The following is a 20,568-nucleotide window of genomic DNA, read 5'->3' as shown; positions in this document are numbered from 1 at the left end:
GAGCAACTGGACAAGAATAAGATATAAAAGGCAACCAAATTGGAGAATGAGAAACAAAATTATCATTTTTTTGAAGAATATGAAAGACTCCACACATACAAAATAAATTATTCAACTCGTTAAATAAACTCAATAAAGTTTCAGGATATAATATCAACATTCAAAAATCAATTGTATTACTTTACATCTGTAAAGATCTGACAAAGAAAACAATCCAAGTTGCATTAGTGACCAAAGCAATGAAATACGTAAGAACATATTTAACAAAGGAAGTGAACCATTTGTATAGTGAAAACTACAAAATTTGATGGAAGAAACTGAAGAAGATAAGTAAGTAGATATCCTGAGCCCATGGATTGAAAGAATAATTTGAAAATATTCATACAGATTCAGATACGCACAGATTCAATTGAATTCCTATAAAAATTCCAATGGCATTTTTTCAAAGTTTTCATGACATTTTATTTCAAAAAGTATTTCTATGTTTTGTCAAGGAACATAGGGCAGGTGATGTACTTAACCAATAGTCACAAATACACTAGAGTATAATTTGTTTGGCAGGTAGATGTGCCGATTCCTGATAAGCAGTTCTTTAATAGCTTGATACCGATCCTTAGTCTCTTCTCTATTCCTTCAAATAGGATAACATCTAATTAAATTTTATATCCTCAAATTATTCATCTCAGTTACATGCCATGGAAAACCCCCAGGAGCCAATAATGTAAACTCAAGACAACATTCTTCATTAATGGCACTTCCTGTTTTCCTCCAAATAGTTTGAGTTACTTTTCATTTTAGAAAAGATGGTTTTTTATGAAACTGGGCAAGTTCAGTAACCCACATTCTCATTTTTTTAATAGACTCTATTTTTTTAGAGTATTAACTTTACAGAAAAATTGAGAGGAAGAGAGATTGCCCATATACCTCTTTTTTAAATTTAGGTTTGTCTTCTTAAAAATTTTGTTCTACTTAGTTATACATGACAATAGAATGCACTTTGAATGCATCATATATATAAATGGAGTATGACCTTTCATTCTTTTGGTTGTACATGATGTTGAATCACACCCATCATGTAGACGCAAGCACATAGAGTAATAATGTCCAATTCGTTCTACTATCCTTCCTACTCCCATGCCCCTCCCCTCCTTCCCCTCCCCTCTGCCAAATCCAAAGTACCTCTGTTCTTCCCTAGTCCCCACCCCAGACATATAATTTACTCTGACATTTGCATTTCTATTTATTTTTACACAATCATTTTGCTTTTCCCCCCATCTTCCCTTCTTGCTGCATTCTATAGTCTTTATTGTCTTCTCTTTTTCTTGCCTTGTAAAACTGCTATGTAAAAATTTTTCTATGGTTTTATTCAAATGTTAGTTTTTTTTTATTGCTTGTTTGCCATGTTTTTCTTCTTTTATGTATTGGACAATTTTAAATAGTATTTGTGTACTACTTTTTAAGTTATTTTCCTGTTCTTCTGATGATTAAGATCGGTGGTTAGTTATATTCCCTAAATGTTAGTTTATGCTAATTTAAATCTTGTCATTCATGGAATTCTTTCTTCCTCTCTGTGGTTGGTCCATGAATTCAAGTGTTTCTACTGAGAAGTTTTACATTTTTTCTTCCATTAGTTTAGGTTTTCCTTGGTTCTTGATAAGTCTTGTGTTTATATCTTACAGTGGAAATTTCAAACTTAGGTGTAGCTCTTGAAATTTTGAATCGCAAATCATACGTGGTTCAGGCATCAGAAGGAATTTTTATGTTCCTTTTTCTAAAGGTCTCTTTATCTGAACACTAATACAAGTACTGGTTATTTCAGCAACTATTAAGATGGGAATCATTTTCATCAGCTCAGAAAGACAGAGGATGAATACCAGAAGTCGATCAGCCAAGGAATTTTAAGGAATTTTAAAGGAATTTTAAGTAGAGTTTAGTTTTGAATTTATTAATTTTTAGTTGCATTATATTTTTAAATGTCTATTCATGAACTCATCAGTTAAAGCTACAGATAGCATACAGTAAACAATGAAAATCAAAGTGATTAATTAGCTAAAATTTTAAGTAAAATGTATGTTCTTTGCCTTTTGATTTTGCAGTTTCATCCTAGGAATTTATTCTAAGGATATAATTGGAAGACTATTCAAAGGTACAAACATTGGAATATTAATCATAGCACTGTTTACAAATATTGGAAATTTTTTAACTATCCTAAATGTCCAACAATAAATAATTGACTGAATAAATTATAAAATATCTATATAATGGAATATGTTAATACTATTAAAATAATGTTACACAAATACATTTTTTAAAAATTAATAATTATTTAGCTTTAAAAATTGGTATTTTACAAATAGTTATAGATATTATTGTATCAGCCCATTTTGAAAAAAAAATAATTATATAGAGAAATGCATGTCAAGTTTTATATATGAATATTATAGACCTTACTTTAGAAGGCAGGTTCATGAATAATTTTTATTTTCTTCTTCGTGCTTATCTTGAATTTTTTTATTTCCCCCAAATACATAATAATTACACAGTGAAATAATTTAAAGCCATAAAGTACATATTAATGAAAAAAATCCAAATGTTTAAAATATTTTTCTGAGTCAAATTTTGCTGGAATTACTGCTGGCAATTGGCTAATAAATATAAAACCTAGTATCTCATAAGTCATTTTTTCCCCACAGAGAACTAATTAGTCAAGCTAACATCCACCTTTCAGAATTAAAATGTGATGTTGTTCTGAATAATTCATAACTTGATTTTGTGTGTGTGTGTGTGTGTGTGTGTGTGTGTGTGTTTGTGCTTCCCTGACGGGCCCCATATATCCATCCACAGTCTGTGGAAAAATTGGAAAGAAAACAGTCTCATCATGGGTCATTCTGTGCCTGTTCAAACTTCTTTCCTGACACAGCAAACACTTAAGGGCTCCATCTCTGAAGTTCTGGTTGCAAAAAGTATTCTCCTTTAAGTCTACTCCACCATCAAACATGACCTAGTCACAATGAAGAAATACAACATCCGGTGCAACTAACTGCCCAGAGAGAACTTTCTCACCATAATGGAGACTGGCCCTGGAACCCTGTGAATACCTGTTTCAGGGTGTGTGGTTGTGAGTGAAGTCCTGTCAAGAGTCACAACTGAGCTCACACTGACCGGGATGTGTAAAATGCTGGATACTAAATGCCAAATGAATGGTGCAAAACATGCCCTATTAACTACAGCAAGTTAATTCCTTAATTATAAAGTCTCGCATTTAATCAATTTGTATCGAATTTTATTGTGTTGTGTTGAATTGAACTGATCTGTGTTAAATGCCATGAATGAATCCACAGATTAACCTTAAAATGAATCATTTCATAATGGTGAAAAGACTGGGACCTTAAGAAAATTTCTCTTCACCCCTGATGTTCCTCTTTTACTTTCTATTTTATCATTCCCTACATTCAAATTAGACAATATACATATTAGGGCATTTATGTCTCCCACCCCTGAACTTCTGCTCATGCCATTTATTCTGCTTCAAATGTCTCCCTTTCCATATTGCTCACATTGATCCTGGCTACCAAGCATTGCTTCCCAGAATCAGTGCTTGATGCCTGTGCTTCCACACATAGGCAGGTGTCCTTTCTTTGCAGAGAAGTAGTTTGTGAGTGCTGTGGTCACACACTCAGTGCAGGTGGGACCCAGTGGATGCTGGTTGCATTTGTGAAGCAGTGGCTAAATTCCAAATGCAGTTCATAAGGCATGTGGAAAGCACATTTTTAAATGCATTAGTGTTTATTTGGGACACACATTTTCTTCTCCATTTGATGTTAAGCCTTTTAAAACCAAGGATTGTATCATTGCTATCTCTGTACTTTGCCACTTTTTTCTAATGGTAACTGACACAATTTTTCAATATAGCTTACGAATTCAATACAAATTGATTAAATGCAAGATTTTATACATGAATGAATTAATCGCTTTGGTGCATGTTTTACACCATGTTCTCTTGTTGCTGTGTATTGTTTTCAAGTTCTTTTCTTTTTATTGAACATTAAATCAATGGAAGAAAATCTGTATCTTGGGCATATTTATGCATGATTTATCTTTTTTCACATCTGTGTGTGAAGCTGCAGAACTAGCCCTATTTACTCATTATTTATTTATTGAATAAATGAATAAATCTTGGCTTTGCCAGACATTTTCACATCTTTCGATTCACTTCCCTGTTCACTCTTCATTCTTCTCATTTGGGGGACCACCTCTCTGCCAGACATCAACTCATTCACTATGTATCTACAGCAATCAGCACGCCCTGTCCTGATTCATGTGTGTGTGTGTGTGTGTGTGTGTGTGTGTGTGTGTGCGCACTCAGAGAAGCGTCTTGTCTGCAGAGGATGGGGGTGGGTAGAGTCATTGTGTACATGTAAGAGAAAGGAGAGCTCATACTCTGCCTTCCTAACTGTTTTAGTCAACTGTTTCAGATGCTATGACAAAATGATCTGACCAGAGCAATTTTAAAGGAGGAAAAGTTTATTAGAGGGCTTATGGTTTCGGAGGTCTTAGTCCATAGAAGGCCGGCTCCATTACTTGGGGCTTCAGGTGAGGCAGAACATCATGGCAGGAGAGAGTGGCAGAAGGAAGCCACTCACATCACCATGTTGATCAGGAAGCAGAAAGAGACTCCACTCTCCAGGTACAAAATATATACTCCACAGCCACGCCCCAATTCCCACCTCCTCCAGCCACACCTTACCACTCCAATTAATCTCATGGGGGATTAATTCACTCATTGGGTTAAGACTCTTACAACCCAATCAGTTCTCCTCTGAACCTTCCTGCATTGTCTCACATGTGAACTTATGGGGGGCACCTCACATCCAAACCATAACACTAACAGATAATGACAGCAAGCCTGTCAGAGGTCATGAATACAGCCTGAGAAGCCAGCAGGATGCACTGGTTCTGAACCGAGACCCACACCTGGGAACTGGGAGTACACACCCAGATGAAGGGACTGAAAGTTCAGCCACACGATGTAGAGAAGCAAGGCAGGATGTCTGCTGAGAAAATCCCAGCAGAGACCCAGAACTGGGCTCCTCAGGAGTAAAGGAAATCAGGCATTGGTGTGGTAGAAACCAGGCGTGCTGGGTCATGGCCTTGGCTAAGCCTTTGCTGTACACAACCAAATGAAAGAATAGAAGTCACACTTGAAGAAAGGAGGAAGGAAAGCATGAAGCTACCATGAAATAAAAAAGTTTACATTCACAGGACTGAATGACTGAAGAAGCTGGGTCTTGACAAGAACAATAAAACAATACCCCCACCAAGATTTATCAACGAAGAATTCTATTTCTCTCTTTTTTTTTTAAAATAGAAATAAGCTCTCAATGTCAGGATTAAACAAGGGAAGATCATTTCAGATTTTTCAGATATTAAACATATTAAGAAAAAATAATATGAGCAAACATCATTTTCAATGGTGAAATATTAAACCATTTTTCTATTAAGTTGAAAACTTAAAGGACAGCCCCTTTAACTATCATCATTTTGTGTAAATTAATCATTTTGATGAGGATGAATAAAAACATACATTTAGAAAATTAAAAAAAAAAAACTCTCAGTTTCTCAAGTGATAAATATGCCCTTGGAGCACCTAAGAAAACATTCCAAAAAACAAAAGGTTGAATGTGGATGCTAACCCACAATAAGTGGGTGGGAGGGGAAGAATAGAAGTTCAGAGGATTAGACAAAGGGGAGAGAAGAGAAGGGGGGAATAGGAATAGGAAAGACAGTGGAATGAATCTGACCCAACTTTCCTATGCCACAGTGAATCTCACCATTGTGTACATCCTCAAGAGTGGGATCCTAATTAGAATAAATATAGTCCATGTTTGTATAATTATATCAAAATAGACTATAATATCATGTGTAACTAAAAAGAATAAATATTTAAAAATTAAAAAGTATATAAAATTTTTTTAAATATACAGAAAAAATCAGGGAATTTATAAAGACAATAAAGTCTATATGTAAAAGTAAAATTTACTTCTGCCAATCAACAACAAAGAAACATAAGAAATTTAAAAAAATCAATACCATTTAATCAGTCTGTGAAAACATTCCTTTTTTTTAAATCAACTACTCTATAAAACCAATATGATCACATTACATATGCCATTAGGGTATTTTGAAACTTATAAGCTGGTTATAAAATGTATGTGGAAATTAAAAGGAGAAAAAATACCTATAGCAAATGAGGCAGAAGAAAGTTGGAACATTGTCAATAAGTTACTTCTACAGAGATAGTGTGATACTGGCACAAAGATTGATTTATAGCCCAAACAATAGATGAACAAGCCACAGTCCAACATTTAAATGGTCTTCTCGTTATGCAAAAGATGATTCTATGGTGTAAACTGGAAACATGGTACACACTCAGTTGCTTTCCTGTATACCAGCAGAGAATAAATGAACAAGCAGAGAACAAGTGGAATCTGAAAAATAAACATAGTACCACTGACCATAGTATCCCCTCATACCAAAATGAAATACTTAAGCATAAATCTAACCAAATATGTCTGCCTGATCATTGTGAGAAAAACTACAATACTCTAATGAATGGAAATCAAGAATAACTAAGGAAATGGAGAGATATTCCATGCTAATGGATAGAAAGATTCAATATTGTTGAGGTATCAGTTCCTCCCAACCTGACCTATAGATTTTATGTCTTCCCAAACCAAAATCCCAGAATATTATTCTGTGTATATTGTGAAGCTAAATCTAAAGTTTACATAGACAGGCAAAAAAACTAAGAATAGCCAACACAATTTTACAGGGAAAGAACAGCGTGAAAGGACTGAGACTAACTAACCTACGTCAAGACTCACTATAAAACTACCATCATCCAGAAAGTGAGGTATTGGCAAAGGAAGAGAAATATAAGAGTAAAAGAAGTATATCAACGGGACATAAAAGTGTTCAGAAACAGACCTACATAAATATAGTTAAATGATCTTTAACAAAGGAACAAATTCAAAATGTTTCCGTTGGGATCTGGAAGGTCCTCCCCAGTCTCCTGTGTTGAAAGCTTGATCCTTACCTGGTGGTGCTATTGGGAGGAGCTGGAAACTTCAGAAATGGGGTCATGTTGGAGGAATCAGGTCCCTGGGGGTGTGTTCTTAAAGGGCGTATTTTGTTTTGAACCTCCTCTCCTTTCCTCTCCTCTCCCCTCCTCTCCATATCCTTCTCCCTCTCTCCCTTTCCCCACTCCCTCTCTCTCCTCCTGAACAACCATGAGATATCTTGCTCCAACACATGCTCCTTGCCAAGATTTTCTTCCTTATCACAGGCCCCGAATTAATGAACCCAAATGACCATGGACTGAAATGTCTGAAACCCTCAGCAAAAACAAAGCTTTCTTCCTCTAAGTAGAAGTGCTCAGATGTTTTTTTTCCCCACAGCAATGGGAAGATGACAAATACACAATGCAATGAAACAAAGATAGACTTTTCAAAAATTGGTGTAAAACAACTATAAAACCACATTTAAAAAAAGAATCTAGACACAGACCTTAAAGCTGTCACAAAAATTTACTCAAAATATATTGCAGATCTAAATGAAAAATGATGAAACTCTTATATAACATGAGAAATCCTAAATGACTTTGAATATGGGGATGACTTATTAGATATTACACCAAAGGCATAATCCACAAAAGAAATAATTGATAAAATGGAATTCACTAAAATTAAGAGCTTCTGCTTCGTGAAAAATATTATCAACAGAGTGAAGAAACAAGATCGACTGTGAGAAAATATGTTCAAACAACACATCTGATAAAGGCTTTTACCCATAATATGTAAAGAACTCTCAAAAATCAACAATAATAAGTGGGTTAAATGTTTTGATGAATTCTTCACCCAAGAAGATATATGGATGACAAGTAAGCACAGGAAAAAGATACTGGGTTATCATGGATTATCAGGGAAGTACAAATTGAAACAAGACACTACTACACATTGATCATTGATTATAGGCTCGAATTCAGAATACTGATAACACCAAATTGTCAGTATGAGACATTTCCTCCCTCTCTTTTCTTGGCAATAAGTGAAATGTGGATATAGGTGAGGATAAAACTTTACTGTTGAAGGAGACAGAACAAAAAACATACCTGGATTCCTGACATAGTGAAATATTACATTACAGCCCTAGAATGCTACGTTTGAAATGTTATGAGAGAGAAATCCATTTTTATATGAATAATAATCATCTGTTTTATTTTTTTAAACTGCCCTATAACAGAAAAACCTATTATTCAACCAGAAAAGAGAAAACATCAGTCGAGTCTTTGTCAGTCACAGAACTTTCCTACATCAAATCTGATTCCTGCCAGCAGAAAGGTTAAATGAAGTTAGCCTAGCAAAGGAGTTAGGTGTAGCAGGATGGGGCAGCTGTAAGAGGTGAATGCTCCCAAAGAGGAGTCAGCCTGACTCCAAGCCAAGCATGGATCGGAAATCATGGAAAATGCTGGAGGTAGTTCACCTTGCACAAGTCATGACCATGAATGAGTGATTCTGGGGCAAGAAAAGTCACACTTGTGTCCAGTTTCAGAGATTCTGGGACTGTGAAAGGTTTTAGTGTGCTTGAACATTATGATGGAGAATTTGACAAATATCACTTTGGTCCCAAACAAAATTTGACAACATAACAGATCAAATTAATTCTAATAAAGTAACTGATTTAAGAACTGCACTGGAAATTATTGGAACATGAGCCATCCCCAGATTTAACTTAACCACATACAGATTAAAGAAAGCACATTCTATTTTTTTCTATTTGCCTCTCAGATGTATCACATTTTAAAAATGCTCTAGAGGAATTTTCCAAAAGAAATCAAATGGTTGGACACTTGCTTGCCTACCATTGTCTGTTGTAGCACCAGCGTTCCTTTTGGAATGTTTATAACATGGCTCCGTTGCCAACAGGCCTGTGACTTGGGACATCTGACCACGACTTACCAAGTAGACACATGTGGCAGTTCAGTCTTCGGGCAGAGCTCTCTCTTCTTGGCAGTGTCCAGTGAGGTCAGAAAGGTGGTTCCAGGTCCAGAAAATCTGAAAGCATCAGAAAGTTTATTTATCTTTTTCTCTCTCCAGGCCTTTTTTCTTAATTCTTTATCTCCTCATTCTCTTGATGTTATTTTTTTCTTCTCTTTCCTTCCTTTTTCCTGATTCCCTCTGCTTTCTCTATCTACCTCTGCTGCCATCAAATTCTTCCTCAACTCAAGTTCACGTTCTACAGATAGGCTGACTTCGTGGTCTCCCCTTCTCTTCATGCTGAGAGTGTTTCAGTCCCATCTCTGTTTCTTGGGTCACCAAACTTTGAAGATCAGTTGAACTCCCGTTTCCACCCTGAGTCCTTGCCTCACTTTTCCAGTGGACGTGAACCTCTCCACCTCTCAAAGCTCCACCTGAGAATCTGCCCTACCCCTTCCCTTCTTCCCGCCAGTGCTCAGATGGTACACACACCTCAAAACGTGTGTCTGTGGAGACCTGTGGAACAGGTGTGCCCAGAGAAAAGTAGATAGATGACCCCTGGCTGCTGGCTGAGGAATATGCTCACAGCTGGTGAGAAGTTAAAAATGGGGCCTCTTCTCTTCTGTCCCTGCCCATATTCTTTTCTCTACACACTTTCTCAGTTATAAACTATTCCCTCCTTTGATCTCGAATGTCCTTTTCATCTCTCTGTTTCATTAAGCCACCTTCTTAAATCATCTGACAAGTGACTACATACTTCTTATCCTATTCATTCTTTGAAAGATATCCAAGTCTTTATGGATAGCTTTCTCTCTCTCTCTCTCCCTCCCTCCTTCCCTTTTCCATCTTATCCTCCTCTTCTCCTGATCATCCACTCACACATTTATAGTAATTCAAGTTTTATTTAGAATGAGTAAAAATAAAATTGCTCCAGGGCTCAGACCATGTAGGCCAAGCTTTGCCTGGAGACAATGTTCACAGCTGAGTGATAAATTGGGATTGTTATCAAGGGGTTGACAGTCTGTTAACTAACGTAGGGCTGCAAATATTGCCATAAAAAATTGCTCAACATGAAAAAGTAAATGCTTAATGACTCTTGCAGTTAAAAAAAAAAAAAAAAAAAACAAGTTGGTAAACAGTAACCAATACAGCAAGAATGACTGTGGTCAGTTTGGGGATAGAATCATATCAATTAGGATTGTCAGAATAAACTGTTCCTGTTCTGGGAGCCCAGGCTAACAGTCTGTTACACAGTGGGCCAAGAACAGATCACTGGGTAAGAAGTGGCTAAAGGGTATTTGTACATTGATCAGAGTTCATCAGAGTTTTCTGTCGTGCTATCCTAGAACCATAACATATACTTCAACTCAGACACAGAGAACAAGCCCCAACTGAACTGAAACATAGTGTTTCTTTTCTTCTTCTAACAACAAAAAGATTAGATTTAGTGAATTAGGTTCAAGTTCCTTCTTAGATCCTCTTGGAGTTATGTTCAAGCATGTCCCTAAGTTCTGCCTAATGGAATGCAGGTGGAAGTCACGTGGGCATCCCGTCCTGTTCCACTGAAGTCATCGTGAACTGGACTCCAGTCCTTCACACTTTCCCCCCAATCTTTGCCAGGTTGGACAAAACTTTGAGATGGACAAGACAGAGAAAGCATGGTTTCTTGAATTATCCCTTGAAGGGGAGTTGTTAAGAAAAAAAAAAAAAAAAAGAAGAAGAAGGAGGAGGAGGAGGAGGAGGAAGGAAGGAAGGAAGGATATGCTCAAACAAGTCCACAGACACTGGACCAGCTGCCAGTAACAAGTCAGCTGTAGACTAAGGAATAAACATTCATTTTATGATAAAATAAACAATGGGCATCAATTAAGTCTGCAGTTGCTTGGCAAAGAGGAACATGAATTGACTGTAACCTCCCAATTTTGCCACTTCATGCAATTTGATTTTTTTCAATTCCAACTTCATACCCAGAAGTCACTTATGACCCAGGCTTGGATCAAGAGTTACTCAACTTCCCAGTCTCCTGGCTATATACAGATTCATTGCCCAAAAGATGGCCCAACCAAAATGAATCTTGTGGCTAGAAGTAATGAGACATAAGTATTCCTCATGGGTGCATAGCAATAAGAACATGAGTCAGACCTCAGGTCTCCATAAGTAGAAAGTGTACTTGAGAATGAAGCCAACAGAGTGGAAAGCAAAACTGAGAAGAGACTACTTCCTGGTGAGTTTTTGAATACTCAGTCCCAACTACAGCTGAAATGAGGTGGCACTATAGTTTTTATTTCAATAATTTCCTATTCCCTTAAGGAAATGCAAACTGACTGCCTGAATAAAACCAAAAGGATTGCTTTCATCTTTTTTTACTTGAGACCCCATGACCTACATCTTCAGATTGGGCAAAGTGTCCTCAGATGAAGGTAAAAATGAAAGTGAAGGTACCCATGGTGGGGTATCTCCCATCGGGGAACCATTCATAAGAACATATGATGGTGAGCCTAGGATATAGAGGACTCTCGGAGAGTGCTTCTGATGAATCATCTACACATCCCATACATGTAAATAATAGCTGACTACAGCCCTGATTTCTTATACAACCTCAATCACAAAACTTTCTTATAAGTAGTATAACAAAATCATTTATCATCTAAACTGAGAGTCTTTTGAGAGCAAAAGGAGAAACTATTAATAATTAAGCCAGAGTAACAGGTATCAACTGGGACTTTCCTTGGCAAAGCTGGGCATATATATTTTCCTAAATATAAATAAGGATTTTTGATAAATTCATGTATAAGCCTATTTATTCAAATCCCAGAAAGGAGATCCAATTCTTATTTCTGTTCTGTAGAAAACAACCTAAAATAGAGGGAAGTATTGAGCATACTTTTAAAAAAGCATAACTCTTATCAGTGAGATTTTCTTTTATTCTTTCTAAGATTAAAAAACAACTTGTGAACATAGGTAGAACATTGAAAGTTCAGGAGGGTAACAGCCAAAAGAACATCTTCATTCAGGGGATCATGTTTTGGAGATAATTATTTACCAGAGAGCAAAATCTTTAAACTGGCAAATTTCATCTTTTTTTACTTCCTCTCTTCCTTTCCTACATTCTTCCTTTCTTCAATTCATCATGAAAATATTTATTGAACCTCTAATAAGATAGAGATTAGTCATAAGAATTTAAGGATAACAAAGAGATAGAGGGAGGAAAAAAAGCTGAGAACACTAGCAAGGAATCAGAAGAGTGGGGACAAATGAATCAAAGAAGAAAGACATGTCCATTATGACTGATGTTGAATGACAGTGGGGTATTCAAAGGAAGTAAGTAGAAGGATTCCATATCTTGAGAGGCAAGGGATCGTGTCTTTGGGTCTATATTGACAAGTGGGCCTCACTAGGTAGGCCTCAGGTACCTGAAGGATGTGGTTCCGGAGACTGTGGGACCTGGGATGCTAGGGTTCATCTGAAGAAGGATGATTAGCATCTACTGGAACCCTAATATTTTCTGGGCATTATTACCAATACCTTTCATGTTTTCATCCACATAATCTCCTTACAACCACAAGAGTTAGTTACTATTACTAATTTCATTTTCTATCAGGGGAAAATAAGGCACTAAGAGATTAAGAAACTATTCAAGATCATAAAGATTTCAAGGAGTGTTACTAGGACTCAGATCCAGAATCTTTTACTTTAAGCCTAGACAGGGAGTTGATAAATTATTATATCTCATTGAGTTAAATAAGTCCTCAGTTAAGGAGAGTAAACTTAAAAAAAATATGAAGGAAAAAAAGTCATCTTTAGAGCAAGAAAGTTTTAATTTTCTGATTTTATTGCCATGTAGTTCTAAGATCTAGGAAAAGGAAAGAACAGGAATAATTTTAAGGTCTAGAGTTTAGGATATCATTTGGGTGTTGTCAGAAAAGAATCCCATATTTATAGCAAGGAATAACAATACTTGACAGAGCATAGCTAAGTTAGCAAGCAGTTTGTATGGCAAGGACTTCATGGGTGAAAAAAAGTGATGATGAGGCTTGATGGATCAGAAAAAGACAGGATTTTCATCACTGCACAGCAAACAGCAGGAGTTTTAACATGGTAGCAGCAACGCCCACCCTGCTGTCCCAAAGACTCACGGAATGATGTAATGGGTCTAGGTAGCAGTTGTATTGCAGCTGAAGAGCCTAGAGCCAACGGTACCTTTTACAGCCAGCAGTAACGGGACCTCCCCACCTGTGGGGAACAAGTGGTCACACTGCAGCCATCTGCCGCCATCTTGGCCTACCTACATGCTGCAACAGAAGACATGGCTCTGGGTCAGAGAATACTCAGGTGTTCTTGCACACCCAGCAAGAGCGGGCAAAGACACTCTGGGGCCATGACTCACAGTCTCTCTTAACAAACAGAGACAATGATAGTCAAGAGAGAAGCTATATATAGGGCATTTTTTAAAAAGATAACACACCCAGTATTTATAAGAATGTGTTGCATTTCAAATATGGTTAGGTTATCTAGAGAGCACTACTTTCCCAGAATCAGCAAAAGAAGTAAAGGGTGAAGACTGACACATGAGAATTACCATCGCTAAAGACAAATTGAACAAGGGTCTTTTTTTTGTACCCCATGAAATACATGGGAAAATGAACCTCAATTTTTCTACCCTCTTCATGTATTTCCTGCTTACCCTGTAAGGTCCAAGTCAAACATGGTCTTTAGCACAGATCCTGGAACAATATTGGCTAATACTAATAACTGACACAATAACTAAATGACCCATAGGCTACAAAAAAATTTTAATTGTGAAATGTTTTAGCAGATCATTCCACTGCCCTTATTGCAACTCCTATAGCAGTTTTTATCTTAACCGGCCCCCTCTCTACAATGACTTTTGCAACTCATTTTTTCTTGCCTATGTTTCACTGGTTTGGAGGCTATTTAAAGACAAGGGATATGAAGAAAACCTCTTTGCATTCCCCACAACTTCTAGACCACTGTCTTTTCCAAGATCAGCACTAAATAAAGGACTTAGCTTTGACACAAACAAGCAAATATTTTATATATTTGTATATATATAAAATAATATATATTTTATGTTGATGTCCATGTTTCTAAAGAAGAGTCAGACTTTCAAATAGTAATTTTAATATTTGAACACTTAGTAGGTGTCTATCACAACACCTGCCTGATGATATTCATTATCTCACTTAATAATGTCTAATCATCACAGTTCAGAAAGGCTGGCATTATTGTACCCTCTAGACAGATGATGAAACCATTCTGAAACAGTATGTCATTTGCCTAGAAATAAAAAGACAGGAAGAGCAAATCTGGATTGTGTGCCCTTGCATACCAGTTCCAAAGTCTATCTTAAGCACAAGTGCAACCTATTGACTTTTTCAGTGCTGCTTCTCCTTTAGAAGGATGTAGTTCTTACCATCATTATACCTGGGATCAGAATGTTAAGGACAAGCCTGTCTCTTTGCAGGCAACCAGGTTTTCGTCATAGCCTCTGAGAAAACCTCGGGTGCAGACAAGTTAAGGAAGGAGGTGCCACCAGAGTTAGGGAAGTCCTTGACCTTGTGCCAACTTCTTGGTCTGCCCAGATCATCACTCACAGCAAGATGCTGCTGCAGGTGCCTCCCAAGGGTAAAGGGGCTGAGGGTGTTGATGGCATCCCCACTGATTCTCCCACCTCTTGACATCTGCAAGGGTAGGGACTCGCCTAGTTCATGCTCCTGTGGAGAGCACATCATTATCAGTGGTCAAAATTTCTCATCTGTTAGGTCTTCTGGACCCTCATCACTGGAAGGGAATTTTCACCTCAGGCTGCTGAATTGAAGCCAAGGCAGACTGTGGAGTAGGACCACGAAGGTCAGACTACCCATGTTGTGTGGGGGCTTGTTCAGGCGCCTCTGCAGGCATCCCACCAGCATGAAGGTCTTTCAACAAATCATGCTGATCTCTAACCCCTGTGTACATTTGTTTGCATTTTTAAGGTCTTTGATGTGTGTTATTTCCTGCCAGGATTCAATTATGGTAAACATTAGAGTGATTAATAAACAATTAAGTTCTAGGAGAAACACTAATTCATGTTCACAGGCATTATGTGAGAAACTCTCTGTGCCCAATTTTCAGATCAGGAAACTGAAGCTCAGAGACGTCAGATAGGGAAGGCTGTATTCCCTTCCATCATAGATCAGCACCAAAAGCATTGCCCTTCTCAGTACATCACCATGTGGCTATCCATTCCCAGAGTTCCATTTGATAGCTCCGGCTTCTGTGCCCGTGATCAAAGGTTACAGTTGTATGAGTTTTCAAAGGAACACATGGTTGATTAGGAAGAGAGAAGAAAGAGCATTTAAGAGGCACAAACTCAAGCCAGGGGGAAAGAGCTATAGTGTGGGGCCCTGGGTACCCTGACAGCAGCAGGCAGTGGGTCTCTGAGGCCTGGAATGACCATAGAAGTCCTGTAGCAAAGCTTGGTGGACAGCTCTGGCATCAACAGAGGTGGTCTAGGTTCAAGGCCTGTCTCGGCTTATTAAAGACATGTGACCTTGGGCCATTTACTTCTTTTCTCAGAACCTCTTTCCTTCATCTGGGAAGCAGGGACAGAATATCTACTTCATGGAGAAGACGAGGGATGGGGACTAAATATACGGGTCATGTATGCATTCAACATACACGGTGTTTCCCACTAAAGAGAGAAAATGACGGGAGGCCTCGTGTCCTAATGGAGACCGTGATGTGCTTGGGGCTGCTATGAAAGGAGGAACAGTGGAGGTTGAAGTCTAGCTTTGCTGACTACTTTCCATACTAATTGTGAGATGAAAATATCAGATTAATTCTACCTTCCTCAATCTCACATGGACACCATCCATGACATTTTGCAAAGCATTTTCAAAGAGACTGGTTCATTGGATTGTCAGGCATTCGGGGAGAACATGGCAGCCTTTGGGTTCTACCTATGATATATGCTCAGCACGTGCCCCTGCTAAACAGGGAAAGGGGTGTGCCCATGATTATGCAGTGATGAACCGCAGGAGAGGACCAGACACCAGCTTGTACAGCCCGTTCTCCCCATATGGGCAGGCCTGCTGCAGCTAAGTCACAGAATCGGAGCTTGAGAAAAGCATCGGAAGACACCTACTCATGTTCCATCCAATTCAAGACTTCCCTATGATTATTCTGCTGTCTTGGATCCCTGTCATTTTAGGTAGACCTTTCCTTTTCTGGAAAATTACCTCTGAATGTGCTCCAAAATTTCACCATTAAATGCTGTTCTCCCTCACCTTGTTCTCTCCTCTGTCCATCTAAACAAGAGGTATTTGTTCCAGTCAAGAAGACCTATGCACTACCAGGTGAATAACCTACCTTTGCCAATGCCATAACCTGCTTGGTTTAGTCATAGGTTTGCAATGTCCTGTCCTTCCTTTTTATCCAAGCAAGACTTATTCATCTGGTAAGTTCTAACAGGCTTTTCCCCCACATTTGACCCCCCACCCCTTGCTCTCAGTGATCTCTTCTTTGAATTCTAAGCACATATTGTTTAGACAATGTGCTTGACGAGTGATCAATTTGGGCATCAAGAAAGTAGATTCACGGCTTACTGTCCTACAACGTTCCCTGCTCCTTAAGACAAGGGAGGGTCATTTTGAATTTTTTGTCATCTGCTTTATATAGACTGGCAGATATAAAGAATTGGATAAATACTTGTTGAATAATGCATTTAAATTAAAAAGGAGAGTGCTTTTCCTCAGCACTGTAATTGACTGCACAGTTAGTGTGCGACATAGTTAATAATGATAGTGCTTATTTACTGGGTTTTCATTATTTGACAGCCATTGTTCACCTAATCTGCAAGGGTTCTCTGATTTTATAAATGCAATCATTTAACTTCGGAAAAACAGAGGAAGAAAAGTTAAGTATGTTGTACAAAGATAAGGATCTGGAAAAATGGTAGGATTGAGCTTGATCTCAGGTGGTCTGACTTCAAAGTCCACTTGGTTGGCTTCTGCTATGCACTGCTCTTCAGGGCTTGACTGACCCCGTGATCCCTTTATGCACAGTAGTTCTTCACTAAGTTTTACTCTTTGGTCCTAGTGTTGACTGGCAAGGTGCTGTGGGGGAATGTGATTCTCACCTCAGATTCTTGGAACATAACTGGTTTAAATAGAGAATTTCTAACGCAGTTTAGATTCTGCCATGTCTACCGTGAAAGGAAGAGTAATATCAAATGCATCTATTTTTATACCCGTTCCCACTAGTTTAGCCCCAAATCCCCTTTCCATAATTACACATATATCTTTCTTGCAAAACATGCAAATACCCAAATAACCTGAGGGGAATTTCATTTCCATGGAAGCTTCCTTCTAGTCATAATAGGCAGCTTGCAAATTTCTCCAGAGCATGCTTAAAACGTATATTTTTATCTCTAATAGAAATATCACTTGTCCTATTATCCCATTAAACAGCTGAGGAGGGAGAAGAGAGCCAGAGAAAGAGCAAGAAGGAGTGGGGGGAGAGGGAGAAAGAGAGAGGGGGGAGAGGGAGAAAGGGGGGGAGGGGTAGTAGAAATCTGTTTTTTAAACACATGGCACTTATTATGGTCTGGATGTGAGGTATCCCCCAAAAAGCTGATGTATGAAACAATGCAAGAAGGTTCAGAGGAGAAACAATTGGGTTGTGAGAGTCTTAACCCAATCAGTGAATCAATCCCCTGATGGGGATTAACTTAGTGTAACTTAAGTGGTAGGGTGTGGCTGGAGGAGGTGGGAATTGGGGGCAGGACTTAGGAGTATATATTTGTATCTGGCAAATGGAGGCCTCTCTTTCTGCTTCCTGATCATCATGTGAGCTGTTTCCCTCTGCCACACTCTTCCACCATCCAGCCCTGAGGATTGAAGTGACCTTCTGTGAATTAAGACCTCTGAAACCTTGAGTTCTCAAGTAAACTTTTCCTCATCTATGATTGTTCTGGTTGGGTCCTTTAGTCACAGTGGTAAAAGAACCAACTGAAAAAGCACTTGTCTCCTTCCAAATAAATATTCAAACTTTAAGGACTTTTGGGGTCTTGGGTCTACGATTTCTTTTTAATCACTTACAAGTTTCTCTCTATTCTTAGCTTATTTAGAACTCTGAGTCCTGTTTTTTTTTTTTTTTTTTTTTTTTTTTTGTTTGTTTCCTTTAATCAAGAAAGGAAGAGAGACGGATTCTTTATTTGCTGTTTTTCCCTGGGAAGTCAAAGACTGTTTCTGGTGCCACTGAAGGTAGCTGTGCCGGCCCCACAGGGAGTAGCCTCATGGTTCAGCTCCATCAGAGGTGCAGCCCTGACAAGGAGGGGCTCCCAAAGCCCCAAAGCAAGAACATGCTGGGAAGAGCCCTGCCCTGGTCCCCAGGGTCACCCGCGGTGTCAGCTCTAGCCTCAAGATCTTTCTGACTGCAAGAAATAACTCCGTGAAAGGAAGGGAAGGACCCAAGACAGCCTGGCTTCTCCGCAGTCACTGCAGAATGTGTCAATACCGTGTCTCTGTTGCACTCTTGTCTCTGAAACATCCAGCTCAGGTCTCCTTCACCTGGTGTCCTCTTTCTCAATGAAGTCAGCACGCACTCCATTCCCCACCCCTTCTCCTCCCTCCATGTCTCAGAACAGTCACTGCTTCATCCATTCACTCGCTCAGCTTCTCATCTCTCTCACCACCTCTTCTGTCAATCACTGTCCTGGACATGGATCCAGAGCAGGGAACAGAAACCAGATGCCACTGCAGGGAGTTTGTGTTATACACGGGAAGGAGGAAGTCCAGATACACATAAGCACGTGCAGATCTACTACTGGAGGTTTTCCAAAGTGATATGAGGACAAAGTAAGTAAGGTAAGACTAAGGCCAATGGGTGGGCAGGAGAGGAAAATTTGTGTTTAGGTTGCTCAGTAAGGATTTCCTTGATGGGTGATATCAGAACTGAGATCTGAAGAAAGTGGGAACATGAGTGTCAGAAGTCACGAGTTGCCACAAGAAGTCAAAGGTGCTACGAAGTGGGTTGGGGAGGCACAATTGTTCCTCTGCGGAGGGATGTGGTCACAAAGGGAATCGAGCAAGCAAGCACACCTGGTCAGAAGTTCACCAGTCTTCATCCCCAATGAGTTACTGCCCCTTGCTCATGATAGGAAGGGCTTACAATCTATGCCATTAGCTAATTTAAAATTGGGGAAGACATGGAAAAGGGCTACAGTTGTGATTGGATAATTGTTAGGAAATTAAAAATGGCACCTCGCTGGTCATATGATTCCCTAATTTTAAGATGGCTCCATTGTGACCACATGGTTCCCCTACATAAGATAACTCCATTCTACATGTGAAACTTCAATTACAGTAATCACGTTATTAATGTTGATAGAAAACATAAATCTTACAATGAGGCCAATATTGGGGAGAGAGGTGTTCTGGCAGAGAACAAAAATTTCAAAGACACTGGGGCAAGAGTCTAACTGGTGGGACTGAGAACTGGACAGAGGTAATGTGGCTGAGGGGGAGGCATGGTGGAGAGGAGCAGGAGATTAGTTTGAGGAACTGACTCAGGGTCAGATTATAAGGAGGCCTGTAGGTCACCATGAGGGTTTGGGATTCCATTAGCAGCTGATGATGTGATGGGACGATGTCTAATGGGATCCTGTGAAGCAAACACCATGGGCCATGGTGAGTGGCAGGTTGGCGTGTCCGCAGCACAGTGCCTCTGGCAAGAGAGGATGCTTTAACCCAGAGGAACTGAGACGCTCTGACGGGATTGTGTTTTGAGGTTAGTCTCTGCATTAGGTATGGGATCACATATGGTATGCAAACAGGGGAGAATTAAGAGTGACTTTCAAGATTTTGCTTGAGAAACAAAGAATGGGATGCCAAAACTGCCAGATATGGAGAAAGACAACCAGCAAAGAAGATTTAGGATGAAAAAAAAAAAAATCAAAACTTCAATTTTAAAACTATAAAGATGCCAATCATACATCTAAGTGGAGACTCTTAGTTCCTCAGAATTTAATAGTCCCACTAGCAAATATTGTTACGTAACAGAGACACAACAGGGACAAAGGAAGTTTCCCCCTGACTCTTAGACGGCAAGGTCTTGTCCAGAAGTTTCCAAGCCCGGCTGCTCGGAAAGACTCAGCCGAAGACGTTTTTATAGTTTTTATAGTTTATAGTTTGGTGGCAACGCTTGCATTGCCACTTCTCTCCACTTTGGACACAGTCTGGTGCAGCTGCCCTGTGACCAGGCACAAGTTCAGCGCTTCTGCTGAAGCACTCGAGGATCCCGGGAATACTTCTACTGGTGGGCCAAGATGTAGTGCAGCAACGGGTCAAGAATACACAGCCAGAGAGACCAGTCCAGCAGAACAGCTCAACTGGGCTTGGGTCTCTAGATCCACGTCTGGGCTTCCCGTGCTCTCCCCACAGGCCCACCCCAGCCTTGAGCGCAAGTACCTTCATGTGGTCTTCTGCCCAGGGAAGCCCTTTGAACCAGCCTAGGATTTTTATCAGGGGCT

The sequence above is a fragment of the Sciurus carolinensis genome, chromosome 5 (genome assembly GCF_902686445.1).
Source record: "Sciurus carolinensis chromosome 5, mSciCar1.2, whole genome shotgun sequence".
Lineage (NCBI taxonomy): Eukaryota > Metazoa > Chordata > Mammalia > Rodentia > Sciuridae > Sciurus > Sciurus carolinensis.
The sequence above is the reverse complement of the archived record's forward strand: the minus strand, read 5'-3'. Positions refer to the sequence as shown.